Below are 18,704 nucleotides of genomic sequence, written 5' to 3'. Positions count from 1 at the left end.
CCAAACTATGTTTTGTAAAGTACTGTTGTAAATCACTCTGATGTATCTATTTCACGGTGGAACCTGACCCTGCTTACTTACACACACACACACAACAGTATCACGAAGCTGGGGTAACCATGGGGATAAACTGTAAACTAAGTGATCTGGTCAGTGAGTAATTGGGAGAGTTAGCAACTGAGAACAGAGAGAAAATAGGTAAGAGTTGTGAAATGTGGACCAGGAAAACAAGCCTGACAGGCTTTGCTGGGTGTGTCCTGACCTCCCAAAGGGGGAAAAAGAACAAACAGACTGAGACAAAATCACAGATCAACACACACAGAATGAGGGAGGAACTTGGCAGGTTAGGAGGAACTTGGAGGAACCTGCCTGGATTGATGGGTTCCACCAGTTTTGTGTGCATTGATCCAAAATTCTAGCACCTGCAGTCTCTCTTGTGTCTCTGCGATATCACAGATGGCTGGCTGATAAGTTGAGATATCAACTTACCTGAAATTGTAGAATTCAGTATTGACTCCAGAACACTGCAACATGCTCCCCCATTGTTTTCACTCTGAAAGTTGCTCCGCTCGGCCCTTCCCATTTCCCAGAACAAAACCAAGAAGTGTCTACTTCCTCATTGGTCTAACCAAATGACGATCAGAGAACTATAGATCAGAATCTCTTCCCTCAGCACCAACGTTATTCTAATCCATACTGTGGGAGCTGAGGACCCCCAGTAGCACAGGTCCTTACGATCTGGTAATGTCCTTGCAGGGTTCCTCCTTTCTCCCACTCAGTCTGTGGTGGCCTCAGGAACCTCCCCGGTCATTTATTACCTCATTCACACTTAAGCAATGGCTTCACTCGTTGATCACTGAAAGGGATTCGAAGGAGATTTTCCTGAATCAGTACAGTCATTTATCTCTGCCTTATTTATTTCTGTAAAAGTTCATACTAAACTAGGTGAGATGCAGATGAGTAAGTTGTCTGTCAATGAAAGACAGGTCTGCGAAGAGATGCCTCTCAGATCGAGGATGGAGAATGGTCGATACACTTTCATGTTCGTAACCCCACTCCTTTGCTGCCTTCTAACATTTATATCGCGGTTTCTCTTGTCAGTCATCTGGTGATGCCCACATCTACATCTGATAATTTCACAACTACATTGATCGGGTCAGACTGTTGGAGCCTTAGTCTAACACAGACAACAACAGGGAACCATGGTATTGAAGTGGTCAGCATGATGCTATTACAGCTCGAGATGTTCTGGAGTCTGGACCTCATTTCCGGCCCCTTTCTGTAAGGAATCGCTGTATGTCCTCCCCTGTGGAAAGTATGGGTTTTCTCCAGATCCAAAGACATATCCTGTTGGGTAGGGTAATGGGTTATTGTAAATGTGGTTAGGTTGGTGTTAATTGGGTTTGCTGCGGGTTGCTGTGGATTGAACGGCTGGAAAGGCCTACTCCATGCTGTATCCATAAATAAGTATTGTTTCTTCTGATTATGTCATAGCCCCAATTCATTCAATGATAGGTTTACTAATCTTGGACAGGATCATTTCTCAAGAGGACTGGTGAATTAGTTTAGTTAAAGATTAACAATAAGTATCTTCTTTTCAATATTCTTATTAGTTTCTACGTGAAAGAATACAGAATACAAGGAAGTATATATATAGGTCAAAAAAACAACTACCAAATACATTATATGTATTCAAAAAGTCAAAAAGCAAAAAGCCTCCTGAGCCCAGATGGTGAATACCTATCCCTATCTGGCTTTAGCACAGAGCCGATAGGGCAGTGGGCAGACGGTAATTCCGAATCGAGCTTCCTTGTAGCTTGGGCTTGCCTCATTTGCCGGGAGAAACAACGTGAATCTTTGGAGAATGGACGTGAAGAAGATGAAGAGCTCCGTCTTTGCCAGCTGCTCCCCCCCACACACACGATGACCTGTAGGGTGAAGGGCAAGAGAGGTTAATGTCACAGAAAAAAGACTGACAATCACTGCAGGGTCACACAGTGACTACCTATAGAGTCTCAAAGTGCTAATGTAATTCTGCCTTATTCAACCCCATCTCATCTCTTAGAGAAGAAGTACATTTCCAGACTTCATCTAAGTTAATCAAATGTTTATTCCATTCATTGTAATTAGTTAATGCATGAAGATCTCTTTCAGTGCTGGAGTGGTGGGAAAGTGTTTTGGGAGTTAATTTAAATTTTGAAGTTAATGAAGCGAATGCTACAAATGAGGGAATCAGCCAGCAGCGTCCCTCTCCGGAGCACGGGAGATGAAGCTTGGATATCCACAACCACAGCTCCAAACTTTGGTACATTTAATGATCCACAAACCCTACGTTACCTGCCAAGAATGGGATGAAGGCGTCTGGTTTTACAAACTTTCCATCGGAATCGAGGAAATGTCCTGGATTAAACTGATGTGGAGTCAACCAAATATCTTCATCAAGCAAGGCAGAGGAAATGTTTGGAATGATCATTGTTCCCCTCTGCGTCCTTTCTATGGTTTCCACATCCTTCCTACAGTGAGGAGACCAGAAGTGATCACGGTACTCCAAGTGTGGTCTGACTATGGTCCTATACAGCTGCAACATTACCTCTCGGCTCCTAAACTCAATCCCACAATTGATGAAGGCCAATACACCGTATGCCTTCTTGACCACAGAGTCAACCTGCACAGCAGCTTTGAGTGTCCTATTGACTCGGACCGCAAGATCCCTCTAATCCTCCATAGTGCCAAGGGTCTTACCAATACTATATTCTGTCATCACATTTGACCTACCAAAATGAACAACCTCATACTTATCTGGATTGAACTCCATCTGCCACTTCTCAGCCGATTTTTGCATCCTATCAATGTCCCGCTGTAATCTCTGACAGCCCTCCACACTATCCACAACACCTCCAACCTTTGTGTTATCAGCAAATTTACTAACCCATCCTTGCATTACTTCATCCAGGTCATTTATAAAAATCATGAAAAGTAGGGGTCCCAGAACAGATCCTTGAGGCACACCACTGGTGAACGACCTCCATGCAGAATATGACCCTTCTACAACCACTCTTTGCCTTCTGTGGGCAAGCAAGTTCTGAATCCACAAAGCAATTGCGCCTTGGATCCCATGCCTCCTTACTTTCTCAATAAGCCTTACATGGGGTAACTTGTCAAATGCCTTGCTGAAATCCATATACATTACATCTATTGCTCTACCTTCATCAATGTGCTTTGACACATCCCCAGGTCTCAGTCTGACCAGACGAAGGTCATCGAGTTGTATCTCCAGTTCCCTAACACTGTCCCTAAGGAGCTGCAGCTCGAAGCACCTGGTGCAGATGTGGCCGTCCGGGAGGCTGGGGGTCTCCCGGACCTCCCCCAACTATAAAGTCCCCTATCACTGTGGCCATCCTCTTCCTTTCCCAGCCCTTCTGAGCCGTAGGGTCAGACTCTTTGCCAGATGCACAGCCACGTTTGCTTCCCCCAGGTAGGCCGTCCCCCGCAACAGTACTCAAGTAGGAGTACTTATTGCTAAGGGGTCAGCCACAGGGGTGCTCTCTAGCCTCTGACTCCTGCCTTTCCCTCTCCTGACTGATAACCACTTATCTGTCTCCCCAGGTCCCAGTGTGACTACCTGCCTATAGCTCCTCTCTATCACCTCCTCACCTTCCCTGACCAGACGAAGGCCATCAAGCTGCATCTCCAGTTCCCTAACACGGTCCCTAAGGAGCTGCAGCTCAACACATCTGGGGCAGATGTGGCCATCTGGGAGGCTGGGAGTCTCCCGGACCTCTCCCATCTGACACCGAGTATAGAAAACCGGTGTCACACACATACTTCTTGCCTGTATTTTACTCAGGCAATTTACCTCGCCTCAAACTGTTATCACCTAAGCCCCGTTGAGCCAAAGCCTTCCTACTTCGTTGTCCATTCCTCTGACGCCCGCTCTATCAGGCTGTCTCCTTTTAAACTCTTCTTGCTGTTCTCACTGGCTGGATGAGAATTGGGGCTCCGAACTAGACAGGGTAGGAGAAATGAGATCAGTACAACAGCTGGGGAAAGGGAAAATTGTACATGATCCAGTGGGAGAAAATGGGACTTCCAGTAAGCAAGTGTGAGATCCAGAATAAAACATGGAATAAATATATTTACCGTTGAACATAAGAATGCAAGAAAATAGGAGCAGGAGTAGGTCACTCACCCCCTCAAACCTTCTCTGCCATTCAGTTTGTTTGGTGACAGATCTACCCCAGGTTTTATCTCATCTCCTATACAAATACCTCGATTGTCTCAATTATTTCCAAATTGACCTATCCCCAACTGAAAGGGAAGACTGGAATCTGTCCAGCAAACCTTTGTTTGTTCTCCACAAGCCCATTTATGGGGATTAAATGCCATCTGCCATTCTTTGCCCACTTTACCAACTCATCAGCCTGATGTGGTGGCCTGTGAAGCTGCTGCAAGATGAGGGAGGAGGGTTTAAGGGGATCTGAAGGGGACATTTATCACCCTGTTGTAGAATCTGGAATGAACTGCCAGAGGCTGGAACTCGAATAACATTTGAGAGACATTTTGCCAGTTACTTGAACAGATAGGATTAGAGGGATATGGCATTTGTGTAGCCTCATTATTTTCTTTTGCACTTTTATATTTCGTAAGTTGTAGTATTGTTTATGCCTTGTCCTATCACTAAACAACACATTTCACAGCATACGTCAGTGATTAAAGACCTTAAACTGAAATACCTCTCCCACACGGCTGACCCTTCCCGTCACTATGTATGTCTGTTGTGTCTACTTACTGGGAAAGTGTCTTTGAGAGCTGATATCCTCCTGGGGTTGATGTATAGCAGAGTGGATATCATTCCTCTTAGTGCATTGTGTGCCTTGTGAAATAGTTCACATTTTACTGCACAGTTCTGGGTGAACCACACACAGATACTTTTCAGGTACTTCACAATAACCTCACAATTGCTTGTAAAAACTCCTGTGGGCATTATTTCCCACTTAGCACACCAAAAACATCTGAATCCCAACTTTTAGGTAACTGCTTTCGGATCATTCAGAGTATTGAAGGTCAGAAAGGGAATAATGAAGATTAACTCCAGATTGTACCTTCGGGATGGTGTATCCCATGACCGTGGTATCTCTGTACGTTTCATGTGGCAGTGAGATTGGAACAATATTCCCTAAGCGTTGTATTTCATGGATAACCGCGTTCGTGAATGGCATTTTCTCCCGGTCTTCCAATCTTGGCCTTCTACCCTTCCCAATCACTCTGTCAATCTCCTCGTGAACTCGGGCTGCAGGAGCCAAACAAAAACAGATTTCAAGCTTTGAGTGAAAGGAGGAACTTATGTCTTACTCATACCTTTCATCCACTCAAAAATCCTAACGTGTCTTGTTACTAAAGGAAACTTTGGCAATGTGGTCACTGTTGTATGTTAGGAGGTACAGCAACCAATCCAATAATAGCAAATTCCTGGAAACACCAGGCAGATAGTGCTTAACAAAGGGGTTTCATTAACTTAGAGATTCAAATCCTGTTGCTAATATTTAGATCTTTAGCCTGAAAATTAGTAGTTTTACTTATAACATTCTTCAGCCTCTCCCGATACTGTTACACTCGTTCTCCACACCTTCCATTCACACCAATGCACAGCTGGTGAAGGGCCTGGCAGAGACATTGTTATACCTACACTGCACATCTGGATGTAACACCATGAAGAGCAAGCCCCAGTTTAGGGTGGTGGATGTGGTCTCTGTACCTGCAGCAAAGAGGCCTAGTAATGACGTAATCATCTTGTCCTCCAGAAAACTTGTGTTTGGTGAGTTCCTCATCTGAAATGCAGTCAGGGAAAGTAGTGTTAATGTATAGAACTGAAGGATTATTTTATAGGAGTAGTGCTGAAGTCAGGCAACCTGCTTTAAAGAGTATAACATTCCGGTGAGGTGTAAATGAACATTCAGTTCTGGTCAGGAATTTCTCGGAAAGGAAGGCCAGAGCTACAAGGAGAGATTGGATAGGCTTCCTAGATAACAGGATGCTGAGGGGTGATATTATAGAGGTTTATCAGGGGCATTGATAAGGTGCATAGTCACAGTGTTTCACCCAGAGTTAGGAGCATAAAACTGGGGGATATTGGTTTAAGATGAAAGGCAAAAGATTTGCAAGAGATTTTCCACACAAGGGATAGTGAGAATATGGAACAAGCTGCCAGAGGAAATGGTAGAAGTTGGTGCAATTATAACATTATTTGGCGAGGTACAGGGAAGGAAAGGAATAAGGGGATTGGGATTAGCAGAGTTGTGCATCTTGATCAGAATGGGAAGGACTCTGTGAAAGGTGTGAAAGTGTGAAAGTCCTGGAGAACTCACAAGAAGGATTTCTTGTGGGTTTTCAGCCACAAACTTCAGACAAGTGAGAACCTGAGGAAAGTTGATGTGGTCTTGCTACCTAAACCAGTACTGAGTGTGAGATGCTGCAGTAACATTTCCTACTAAGGACCCAACAACGTGAGAAAGGTGGGAAATACAAGGACACAAAGCACTGCCTCTCGGATGCTTCAGTAATCACCACCTACCTTCTCCTGTTGTGTTAAGAAAACATCAATAAAGTCCCTGGTATAATTTGGATCCCATGATTCCTTATGACTTGTGATTATTTCTTGCAAAAATTGAGCCTCTTCGTGGAGACTTTGAAATATTTTGATTTGCGGTCCTGGGAGGTAATACAAGAAGGGAAACACATTCACCAACTGCAACAGAAACAGAATTAGAAATTATATACATCCTCTTCAGTTCTCCGACTTTTCTTAAAATAAAGAACGGAAATTTCAATGTTGACAGGAATACAGAATCAAGGCAGGGTCAGATGGGCTGGGTTGGTGAAGCCAGATCGAATAATCCATCTGAGTATTTGAAAAACCCAATGGCTTAGCCGCTAGCTGATTCTCACAGCCCCTTTACATTCACTAGGCCCCAGTTCCCACAACCCCTCTGATACATTGGGTCCCAGTTCCCACCGCACCTCTGATACGTTGGGTCCCAGTTCCCACCGCACCTCTGATACGTTGGGTCCCAGTTCCCACAACCCCTCTGATATGTGGGGGCCCCAGGTTTTACCACCCCATGATACATTGAAGCCCCAGGTCTCACTGCCCCCTCCCTCCGATGCACTGGTGCCCTGGTTCTATACTTAATTCCACACACAGAAATTCCAAAATCCCCCGTGTCTGTTGACATCGCTGGAGCCCAGATTCATTTTCTCCCTTAAAACCCAAATCGCAGGAGACTGCAGTTGCTGGACTACAGACTGAAGAACAAACTGCTGAAGGAGCTCAGCACATCATGCAGCATCTGTGGAGGCAAATGGACAGTTGAGGCTTCCAGTCAAGACCTTCAGCTAAATTCAGCAAATGTCACTGGATAGTTTGCCTCTCGATGTGGAGACAGAGGGACAAAGAAAACGTAGAGAGGTGAGGGAACTAGTTCCAGATAATTTGAGGGCAGGCTAGAAGTTGGTGGAAAGTTGAAGTTAAAAAGTACTGCATAGGTACAGGAAACTGCTGATGCAGTTGTCAATGTAGCAGAGAAAGAGTTGGGCGGAGGTGCTTCATGAAGTGTCTCGACTTGAAATATCAGTTACCATTTTCCCTCCCCAGATGCCGTCCAGCCCACAGGGTTCGAATAACAGCTTCTTGTTCCCTTGAAATTCTTCTGAGTCTCTTCCTCAGTCCTGAAAAAGGGTCTTGGTCCAAAACTTTGACTGTTTATTCACTTCCATACGTGCTGCCTGACAGGCAGAGTCCCTCCAGCTTTTTCTGCGTGTTGCTTCACTGAATCCACTTCCTGCATTCCCTTTAATCTTCACTGGACAATTTATGGTGCCACATTCATTTTTCACAATTCCCAATGACTGGGAAAACCAATTAATCTAGCACCAAAGTCCCAGTGTCAGAGATGAAGGGAACTTTCTGAAAGAACACCATCTGACCTCTTGTGCTTGTGTGGCAATATTTGTTGTATCTAGCTCAGGACAGTACAAACTGTGACCATCTGTCCAAAGAGTGAGTACAAGTGGTGGACAGCAGGTGGAAAGTAAACTGTAAGCTTTTAATCTTCACAGCATGGATATTAAACTGAAATCTCCCATAATAATTGTGTCAATCAGCAGAATACAGACAGCCTGGGAGAAGGCTCATTGAGACAGCTGAATACAATCTTCCTACAACAGTCCGGTGCTTCCCCTGGAGGGAGTATCCAGCTTTGAGTGACTGTTGGTCCATTTAAATAAAAAAGGGCTATTATTCAGTATACATGGAAAATGTCACACTGCCTGTCCAAGTGACCGGAGCCCAACATGGACAAACACAAAAAACAATCCAGATGGGGTGGGTGGGTCCCATCAGCAAATCCAGCTTCAGGAGAAGGTCAGAGTAGATAAGGCACCAACACCCCCAGTATGTGGAGAAAATGAAGTCTCAGTTGACAGACAGAAACAACTGCAATGTAGGGAGAGGGAGATCTCACGTGTGTGTGGTTTCATATTGAGACCCTCCACCTGGACTGAAAGTTTGAAGAGAAAAGGTTGGTAAAAGAGATGAATGGATGGGGTGGAGCAAGAGTGGGCAAATGTTAGGTGTATTTAGGTGAGGGATGTGGGATTGGGGTGGTGGACGCAGATGGAGAAATAGGGAGTGGAGGTAGCCCCCTTCATACCGTTTCTTTCCCTTCCTCCAGCCAGTCCAACTACACACGTCTCGGGTCCACTCATCTCCTCCCTCACTTCACTCTCCCATCAGATTCAATCATCTGTCACCTCCACTTATCACCTCCCAGCCTCTGTGGCTATTCCTTCTCTCCCCTCCTCCATCTGCCTATCACCTCACCATACCTCGACCTTTTCAGTCATGAGATTGATCTGAAATTTCCCTCAACTGACAACCATCTTCACAAAAAGACAAACCCAGAGGCTTTACCAACTGACATCCATTTCATTGCAAACTATCAAAAGATTAACTACAATCATCATATCTATTAATGAATTGCAACATGTTCCTTTCAGCTACCAAGTTTTATGGCCTTTTTAAAATATATGAATTTGCTAACATGGATGAATTTATAACAAAAGCAACTAATTACCTTATTTGAATTACAAAGGTAAAATTTTAAATGATCCACTGAAATTCTTAATACATAATAAATATTAACTGTCTGAATATCATTAAGATTCACAGGGTTGTCACAATAATTCCACGGAGTGTGACACATTTCTCACACTCTGATCTCAAACCGCTGCTGCCTTGCATATGTTTGGGCTTCAATATATCAGCTAGTTTTAGATGTTTCTTCTGCGGTCGATCAAGTAATGAAGGGCAAGAGGCCGACAACAGCAACTATCACTTGTCAGTGGCAGCAGTACTTTCTTTATCTGGGGCAGAATCATTTCCTGATTTTGTCCCGCACCCCACTATCTGGATGGGATTATACCTGGACTGCTTTCACTGGAGCATCAGAGACTGTGAGGAGAACTGACTGAAGTTTATAAAATTATGAGCAGGTAAGACAGTGAGTTTGTTTTCCCAGGGTAAAAATGTTGAAGGGCAGATATCCAAGGTGAGAGGGGGAAAAGTTTAAAGGAGATGTGCAGGATATGTTTAGTTTACAATGAGTGGTGGGGGCCTGGAATGTACTGTTGGAGGGAGGTGGTGGTGGAAGTAGACATGAGAGAACCATTGACGCTTTTTGAATGAGGCCTTCGTTGGTCAGAGTTGAACATGGATTTTGTGTCCCAGCTCTCTAACAACAGTCTCGATACACAAGGCAACTCAGTACGATACGATTAGCAAGCTGCGACCCGTGCAGCAGACTCCCCCTCTCCACGCAGCTGGAGAATCCAAAGGAATGGAAGAGACCGATAACAGTTTGTCACCAGCAGCAACAAAGGAATTGCCAGTTAATGTTGACCTCAACTTAAGACTGCGTTAGGGACTCCAGCTTGGGATTTTACCTCATGGTTTACTCCCAAAGCCTTTCCCATAAGTGGGTACAGTTGCAAGGCAACAGGGGTTTGAGGTCAGAGTTTTCTTTCTCCTTGATGCGCTGCAAACCACAGTTGACAAGCTCCATCCGCCTGGAGTGATTGGTTTTAAGGCATCAATAGTTTGCATTGGCCCCTTCTCCTGACTGTAGAAATTATTCTGTCAGGTTTAGTAACTAAACCACACGTAAAGACCAGGAGCTGGACATGGTTGTCAGAGGCTATCTGAGATGCACGCCACTGGGAGCATTTAATAGGTAGTGGAGTTCATCCCCACTATCCCTCCCCACAACTCCGGCTATGACAATCTCAAGGAATCTCTGAGGAAAGCTTCTAGATAGGCAGATGAATTTGCAGAGAATAGAATGATATAGGTCTGAAGAGATTTGTCATCATGTTTGGCACAAACATCATGGCCAAAGGATCTGTTCCTTTGCCATACTGTTCTCAGTGTTCTATGTGTGCCAAACAACCTGTTCTCCTCTTTCGATGGGTGCCAGTTTGGAAGATAGCCCGCCTGCTTGTAGTGCAGGGATCTTTTGAAAATTGAACCTGAGGGAAACTCACGCCAGAATAATTTGTGTTACCACTATCCTTCCCACCCCAACACCTTCAGGACACAGTAATGTATTTCTTCATTTCCCTCAGCCGTGATCAGCACAAGTACAAGGACTGAGAGTCTCTTTACTCAGATACCCAATTCTAACCCTGTTGTCTTTCCTTTAAGGAATTCCTTCCTGACATCTGCTCTATTTTCACCACTTGCTAATATTTTGACAAGATATCTGCCCTCAAAATTTTGAAAACTCAAAGTAAAATCTGCAGATGCTAGACATCTGAAGTAAAAACAGAAAATACTAGAAACATTCAGCAGGCCAGGGAGTAGACTTCGTGCTGGAGCTTAAAATTTCGAAAGACAGAAAACAAGTTAGTTTAAAATTGCAGATTGCAGAAATGATCTGTGTACAGGTGGATCAATCAGCCAAACGGAACAAGGTGAACTTGTCAACTGATGGTTTTATTGACTGTCAACGAAGCCAACTGATTACAGAGGATGGAGAGAGACAGAGGGAGGATCATGTACAAGTAGGAAATATCCAGTGAATCAGACAGTGTTAGTGGTGTCAGAGAGAGAAAAATCATAAGTTTAGTCTTCCATTCTGAACAATCTGTCTGTGGCCTCCAACACTGATACATCAGCTTAGGGAAAATCACGTCAACTTCCATCCAGACCTGTTCCTACCTCCTGGACCTGACATCAAGGACAACAGTTTCAGATAACTTGGTTTCTTCTGGTGGGCTCAGCTGCAGGTTGTCCACCTGCATTAATGACTCAGTTCTTCTCTCTCCACTACTACAGACTGATGGAAACTTGCGGCTGACTAATACGGCAGTAGCTCACAATGTCCACAAGTGTTCGTGCATTTTTGAATGAACAGTCTTCCTTACCTGTCCTCAAAATCCATCTTCCAACACAAAGCTTTCTTCAAGCATGTGCAAAAGTTGAAGGAACTTCTTATCAATGTAATCAAAGCGTTCACCGAAGACAATGCAGCAGATGATATTCGAGGTCGCATAAGTTAAATGGAAACATAGATCAAAAGGGAGACCTGAATAAATAATAAGAAATTAGTTCTTTCAACCTCTTTCAATTTTTGCAATCTCTGCCACTTTCTCCTGCACTATAACTCACTGGGAGCTCTTCTTCGACCCAATCTCCAGAGACTTCTACCATTTTCTTCATTGCAACACCAGATGCACCTTCCACTGCCTCCGTTCTATATTCACTTGGCCTACAGGAGAATCAAGAGTTCAGGGGATGCCATATGAGTAAAAGCCAAAATTGAAATCACCTATAAGGGAGGGATACTTCAGTTCCCTCTCTGTGTGTCCATTCACCCAGGTCACTTCCAGTTCTGAACCTCTAGAAACCCTTGATCCAGTGTTTGGTCACATTACCGAATGTACCTCTGTTGACTAATTTGGTGTTTTTGATCTGGGTACTCTTCTATGAAGCAGTTTGGAACTACATCACTTTGTTAGAAGGGTAACGTCAATAGAAATAGTTGCCATTTGCTTCTGAACACCAACAGAAGCATCTGAAAGAGCTTCATTCATCTACAGGAGGCCTGTTACACCTTAAAGGGAAGATTAAACATTAACACATCCTCCATCCTGGGTGATAGCTCTGGATCCAAAGCTCCTCTTTCCCTTGGCATAAACACTAGGGAACAGTGCCAGACCACCAACCCTAGCACAAGACCGAAGAACAGCAGTTGTTCCTCAGGATCACCCACCTTGTTCACTTTCAAAACCTTCAATTAAAAATTCAGCCTCTTCCACAATTCGCAATTCAAGGGACTTCTTTCCGAGCCCAAAGCTCTTCAGGGTCAAGAGTGAAAATTTCCTTTGCTGTTTCCACCAGTCTCCGAACTTTGCAAACACGATACCTGGATGGGTATAGCAGGAATGTCATTTCATTCATCTTCATTTTCATCCAGTCCTTCATCAAGTATCCAAATGAGCACTTGAAATAGCAAAATATAGAAGGCTACAGACTAAGTACTGGGAAATCTGTTAGTATTGATGGTCACCATGGAGATGGTGGGCTGAGGTTATAAGAAAGGGCAGAGCTACCATGGTGCTTAACGGCAACTCCTTCGAGCTCATCTGCAGAAACAGCTTTATTTCAACCTTTGATGTCTCTCTCTTTTTCCTTTTCAGGGTGGATGGGGTTCTGTTGGAGACCCTGACCTGGAGTTATCCTCAGAATTTGGTTCTTTGCACTGGTGGAACCCTCTACCGGCTGCCTTTTGAAATCCCAAAGATGCGGCCTAGGAGACAAGTGCACCTTCAAGATTTCAAGGGTTCATGGCCCTGTGGATGATCCGAGTCTATGCCAGTGCCACTGACTGAAGCATCATGGGAGAAAACGGAATATTGGGAACAGCTGATCAGCAGATTAGGGGCTCTATACTCGACAAATCGCATGCTCTCATTGAAGTTATCATTAAAGAAGAAATAGCAAGGCATCTGGGGAGAAATGGATCCTTCAGGAAGACACAGCATGGATTCAGCAAAGGCAGGTCCTGCTTGACAAACTTACTGGAGTTCTTTGAGGATATAACGAGTGCATTGGATAGAGGGGATCAGGTGGACATTATTTACTTGGATTTTCAGAAGACATTCGTTAAGCTGCCACATAAAAGACTTATCCATAAGATAAGGATGCATAGAGTTGGGGCTGATGCATTAGCATGGATAGAGGATTGGTTAACTAATACAGGGCAGAGAGTTGGGCTCCATGGGTGTTACTCTGGTTGGCAATCAGTGGTGAGAGGTGTGCCGCAGGGGTCAGTGCTGGGTCCGCAACTTCTCACCATATATATTAACCATCTGGAAGAGGGGACCAAATGTAATGCTTATGTTACTAAATTGAGTGGAAAAGCAAATTGTGCAGAAGATACGGAGAGTGTGCTGTGACAGGAATACACATAGATTAAGATGTTAGCTGTCCTGTGGAATCAGCAGTTGGTCTGCCACCTGTCTTCAGGAGAAAGAGAGATAAGGAAAACAATGGAGCAGCATTTGGAGATGTGTAATGAAGGGACGGGAGAGAGAGCTGTCTAGAGCGGCTCCCCCTTTGAACCCTGAACTGTTTGAAGTGATGGACAGGCGATACCCCAGCAGGGGGATAAAAAGGGACAGGTTCGCTAAGGCAAGACACACACGACACCCGAGGTAATGAGACCCTGGAAGCGGTGCGCCTCTCACAAGTCGGTGGGAAGCTTTTGGACGGCTGATCGCGGGATCAAGCCTTAGACGCTCAAGGTGGAAAGGCACGATCGGCGGGAACCTGGTGTGTGTCCACCCTTGCCTGGGTGCCAGGTTCACCGCAGAGAAACGATCGTATCGGGAAATGGAGGGGTCACGGTTGGTGACCTCAGATGACATCACAAAGGACTCGCCCGAAAGCTGACTGCGAAGGTCTGTGTGTGGAAGCTGTTTTGAATATTCATTCGTTTTGCTCTTTCTCCTCCCCCCACACTGTCCATCTCCCACGGCAGCGATTACTGCGAACTGAACTGAACTTTGCGTCATTTTGAAACTGGTCATTTACCCCTAGACAACGGTAGAGCTTGATTGATCCTGTTATCTTAATTCTGTGTACATGTATGTTTATCATTGCTGAACTGTTGCATTCATTATCCTTTTAATTAGAGTACTGTGTTGCTTGCTTCTTTAATAAAACTTTCTTAGTTCTAGTAACCCAGACTCCAACTGAGTGATCCATTTCTGCTGGTTTGGCAACCCAGTTACGGGGTACGTAATAGTGCAAAGAGATATAGATAAGTTAAATAAATGGGCAAGGGTCTGGCAGATGGAGGACAATGTTAGTAAATGTGAGATCATCCACTTTGGAAGGAAAAATGAAAGAGCAGATTATTATGTAAATGGTAACAAATTGCAGCATGCTGCTTTGCAGGGGGACTTGGGAGTGCTTGTGCATGAATCACAAAAGGTTAGTTTGCAGGTGCAGCAGGCTCTTAAGAAGGCAAATGTTGGCCTTTATTGCAAGAGGGATTGAATTTAAGAGCTGGGATGGTATGCTGCAACTGTGCAGGGTCCTGGTGAGGCCACACCTGGAGTTTTTGCTGCACTACAGTTCATGGTCTTTATTGGGGACTTTTCTGTTGCTTGCTTGGTGGATGGAGGGAGCTGATACTTTTTTTTGCTGAAGTAAGTGGGAGAATTGTTGCTTTGCTGCTACTTGTGTGTGGGAGGGGGGAGTAAGGGGGTTCTTCGGGGTTCTAGCAGTTTTACTGTCACATTCTTTGGGGAACTCCTCTGCTTTTGTAGATGTCTGTGAAAAACAAGAATCTCATGATGTATATTGTATACATTTTGCTGATACTAAATTGAACTATTGAACTATTGAAGGGCTTTTTTCTCTGTTCATTGACTTCCAGGACCGATTCATTTTAATTTACAATTAGATATTTACCCAGATCCTAAAGAATCAGGACGATATTTTGAGCTCTCTGGGTCTGCATGCAAAAGTGGGTCATCCAAAACTTTCCCACCCACCGTAATCTGTTGTAATATCATCACCAGAAAATAAAGTACAGGTTTCCCCCGCCATCCAAAGGTAGAGCATTCCTATCAAACGGTTCATAAGCCGGAATGTCCTAAAGCGAAGAAGCAATTACCATTTATTTATATGGGAAAACTTTGTGAGCGTTCGCAGACCCAAAAAATAACCTACAAAATCATGTCAAATAACACATAAAACCTAAAATAACAGTAACTTATAGTAAAAGCAGGAATGATATGATAAATACACAGCCTATATAAAGTAGAAATACTTTTCCACAATCATTGCCTGAACTGTTCTCCGTAGCGAAAATCTCACGCAAGCACTGTTGGCAAAAACAAGGCGCAAGCGCTCTCCAGTAACCTTTAAGCTATGAAGCTGCCAAATCATACCAAATAACACGTAAAAATACACAGCCGATATAAAGTAGAAATAATGTATGTACAGTGTAGTATCACTTATGGGAATTGGGAAGACATCGAGCACACTGATGACGGTGTGTTTGGCTGAGTCGTCGCAGGTTGGGGTGGGGCAGCGGCCCCCACCCTCCCGGCTGCCGACCGATACATTGCCGCAAAGAATGCAGCAGTACAGCGGTGGCCGGGAGGCACACAGCACATCTTTAAGAAAAAAGCCGAAATAAACATGCTAATTAATTAGATGCCACCCGGCACGTAATTGTCAGCCCAGATCAGAGGCAATTGCCGATTGCGGTATCATTACTCATTCGGTTTTGATTGTTATCCTTTCCCCTTCCAATTGCATCAGCTCTTCATCAATCAGTTCTTGGTCATGGGATGCCAAAACCTCTTCAACATCATCTTCGTCAACTTCCACAAGCCAAACTCACTTTGTCCTTACTTCGTTCACCACAATCGAAACTACTGTGCTGTTCTTTATGTCCAACAGCTTAAGTTGTTAAAAGTACAGTGCAGAAAGACCATCCACAGTTTGCTAATTTAATGATACATGGTTTCAAAGGGGGATGTGCCAGTATTGTTTAAGCTGGCCAATAAATGACTATTTTGGTTGCTTCTTGTATATAGTTTCATTGGAATCAGGATCAGGTTTATTATCACTGGCATGTGACGTGAAATTTGTTAACTTAGCAGCAGCAGTTCAATGAAATACATAATCTAGCAAAGGGAGAAAAAAGTAAAATAACACATAATGAACAAATCAATTAAGTACATTGAATAGATTTTAAGAAGTGCAAAAACAGCAATACTGCATATTAAAAGAAGTGAGGTAGTGTTCATGGGTTCAACGTCCATTTAGGAATCGGATGGCAGAGGGAAAGAGGTTGTTCCTGAATCGCTGAGTGTGTGCCTTCAGGCTTCTGTATCTCCTCCCTGATGGTAACAGTGAGAAAAGGGCATGCCCTGGATGCTGGAGGTCCTTAATAATGGATGCTGCCTTTCTGAGACATCGCTCCCTGAAGATGTCCTGGGTTCTTTGTAGGTTAGCGCCCAAGATGGAGCTGACTAGATTTACAACCTTCTGCAACTTCTTTGGGTCCTGTGCAGTAGTCCCTCCATACCAGACACGGATGCAGCCTGTCAGAATGCTCTCCATGGCACAAATATAGAAGTATTTGAGTTTATTTGTTGATGTGCCAAATGTCTTCAAACTCTTAATAAAGTATAGCCGCTGTCTTGCCTTCTTTATGACCACATCGGTAAGTTGGGACCAGGTTAGATCCTCAGAGATCTTGCCACTGAGGAACTTGAAGCTGCTCACTCTCTCCACTTCTGATCCCTCGATGAGGACTGGTATGTGCTCCTTCGTCTTACCCTTCCTTAAGTCCACAATCAGCTCTTTCATCTTACTGACATCACATTCATCCGTACCTTTCCCATTTAGATGTTCAAATACCGAACTGGAAAACTAGACTACTAGAGTATACTGTAAATTAAAACTTGTGTTTCAAAAAAGAAATCCATGCAAAAGACTGCAATTATCATTCCAATACATTGTCTAGGTGCTTTTGGTAAAGCACTGATCATACAGATAAATGCCACATGACTCCACAGCTTTGGTGTCCAAATATGTAAATCCTTGCTTCAACTTGTTATATAGTCAAACATACAAAAGCAAATCAAGATCATGTTACTTTGTTGTATACAAGGATGAAAAGGAAAAATAAGCAGAACCCTGTGGATATTCTAATTGGTTGATTCCAATATTTTGAATAATAAGGGCAATTTAATATTACAACACTAAACTCAACAGCTCTTTCCTTAGCCTACAGTAAAGTTCATAGTACACGCATCGGTACAGAACTCACTGTATCTGGTGGCCAGTGTGTCCGGGCAGAGAGGGGGACAATATTCCGCGACCCATTGCCGTTTGAATAATTTTTCGTCATCCTTAAAGACACAGTTGCTGAGCCCCTTGAGGGCCACTGGCTGCATTTCCCTGGGCACAGTGACATTCCCCCAAAATGGTGGTGAGGTTTTTGGGTGCAGTACTGATTCACAGAAACATCCAAAGTTCAACAGTTCCTGATCCCTCCACCTGGTGCCCAGGATAGTCTTTGCACCCAGCTTCACACTCACCTGCCCCATGCTGCTCTAAGAACTTCTCATAGAAAGACACATTATTACGCAAATCTAATTTCTGTTTCCAAACATCTATAATTAGGACCAGATTTATTACTACTAAAATATGATGTGATTTTTTTTTGTTCTGCGGCAGAAAAGACAAAAATCTATAAATTACAATGATAAATAAATAGGACTGTTTAGCAATGTGGTGCCAAAGTGGCAAATAAAAGTGCAAAAACGAAACAAAATTTTGCAAAAGATTCCTACATCAACATCTGCTTATTTGAATAGTATTAATTTGCGCTTATCTGATACCTCAAGCATTCTAAACTCAATTTAAAATAATTTGGTGTGGCAAAATAAGTACAAGGTACAAAAGTTCAAGCAATCAAAGGCAAATGAAAGAGGGCTGCAGTCCAAGAGAATGAATTCGGTTAGTGTAGTTGGAAGTGGGTACCAACAGAAAAGTTCAAAATGCTTAAGTGAGGAGGTGTGTGTTTTATCATACGCTCTCATCGGTGCTCCGATGTGGTGGCTTTGTCAAACTCATGCTCCCCCTCAGACTTTAAAAGCTAATGATCAAACACCATCCATTCCATTTATCCAGGGAGTTCATCCGTGATCCTCACTGGAGTTTACGTCCCACCAGAGGCGTACTATAACCAAGTGTTTGAGATACTGCACGATGCCATCTCCAAACAAGAAGCAGTCTGTCCCAACACATTTCAAATCATAGATATAGACTTCTATTTGTTTGAAGAAATCCCTGCCCTATTACCATCAGTGTATAAACTGTATCACCAGAGGTCCCAATGCTCTAGACGCCTGTTACACTAAGATAAGGAATGCCTACTATTCCATACCCAGACCACATTCAGAGAAATCTGGTCACTTGGCTGTCCTTCTCCAACCTGCATACAGGCAGAAGCTAAAGAATAAAGTTCTAGAAATTAGGGCAACAAGGAGGTGGTTGCACGAGGCAGAGGAGCAACTACTAGATTGTTTTGAGTCAGTCGACTGGGCTGTGTTCAAGA

General features: G+C 43.8%; 1 pseudogene; it reads right to left on the bottom strand.

Annotated features, from left to right (window-relative positions):
* Positions 1-1,746: 1,746 nt before the first annotated feature.
* Positions 1,747-17,538, bottom strand: LOC140187647 (cytochrome P450 2J3-like; annotated as a pseudogene).
* Between the last annotated feature and the right edge of the window lie 1,166 nt (positions 17,539-18,704).

This window comes from Mobula birostris, chromosome 25 (genome assembly GCF_030028105.1).
Source record: "Mobula birostris isolate sMobBir1 chromosome 25, sMobBir1.hap1, whole genome shotgun sequence".
NCBI lineage: Eukaryota > Metazoa > Chordata > Chondrichthyes > Myliobatiformes > Myliobatidae > Mobula > Mobula birostris.
This window is presented reverse-complemented; position numbering and strand designations above follow the sequence as displayed.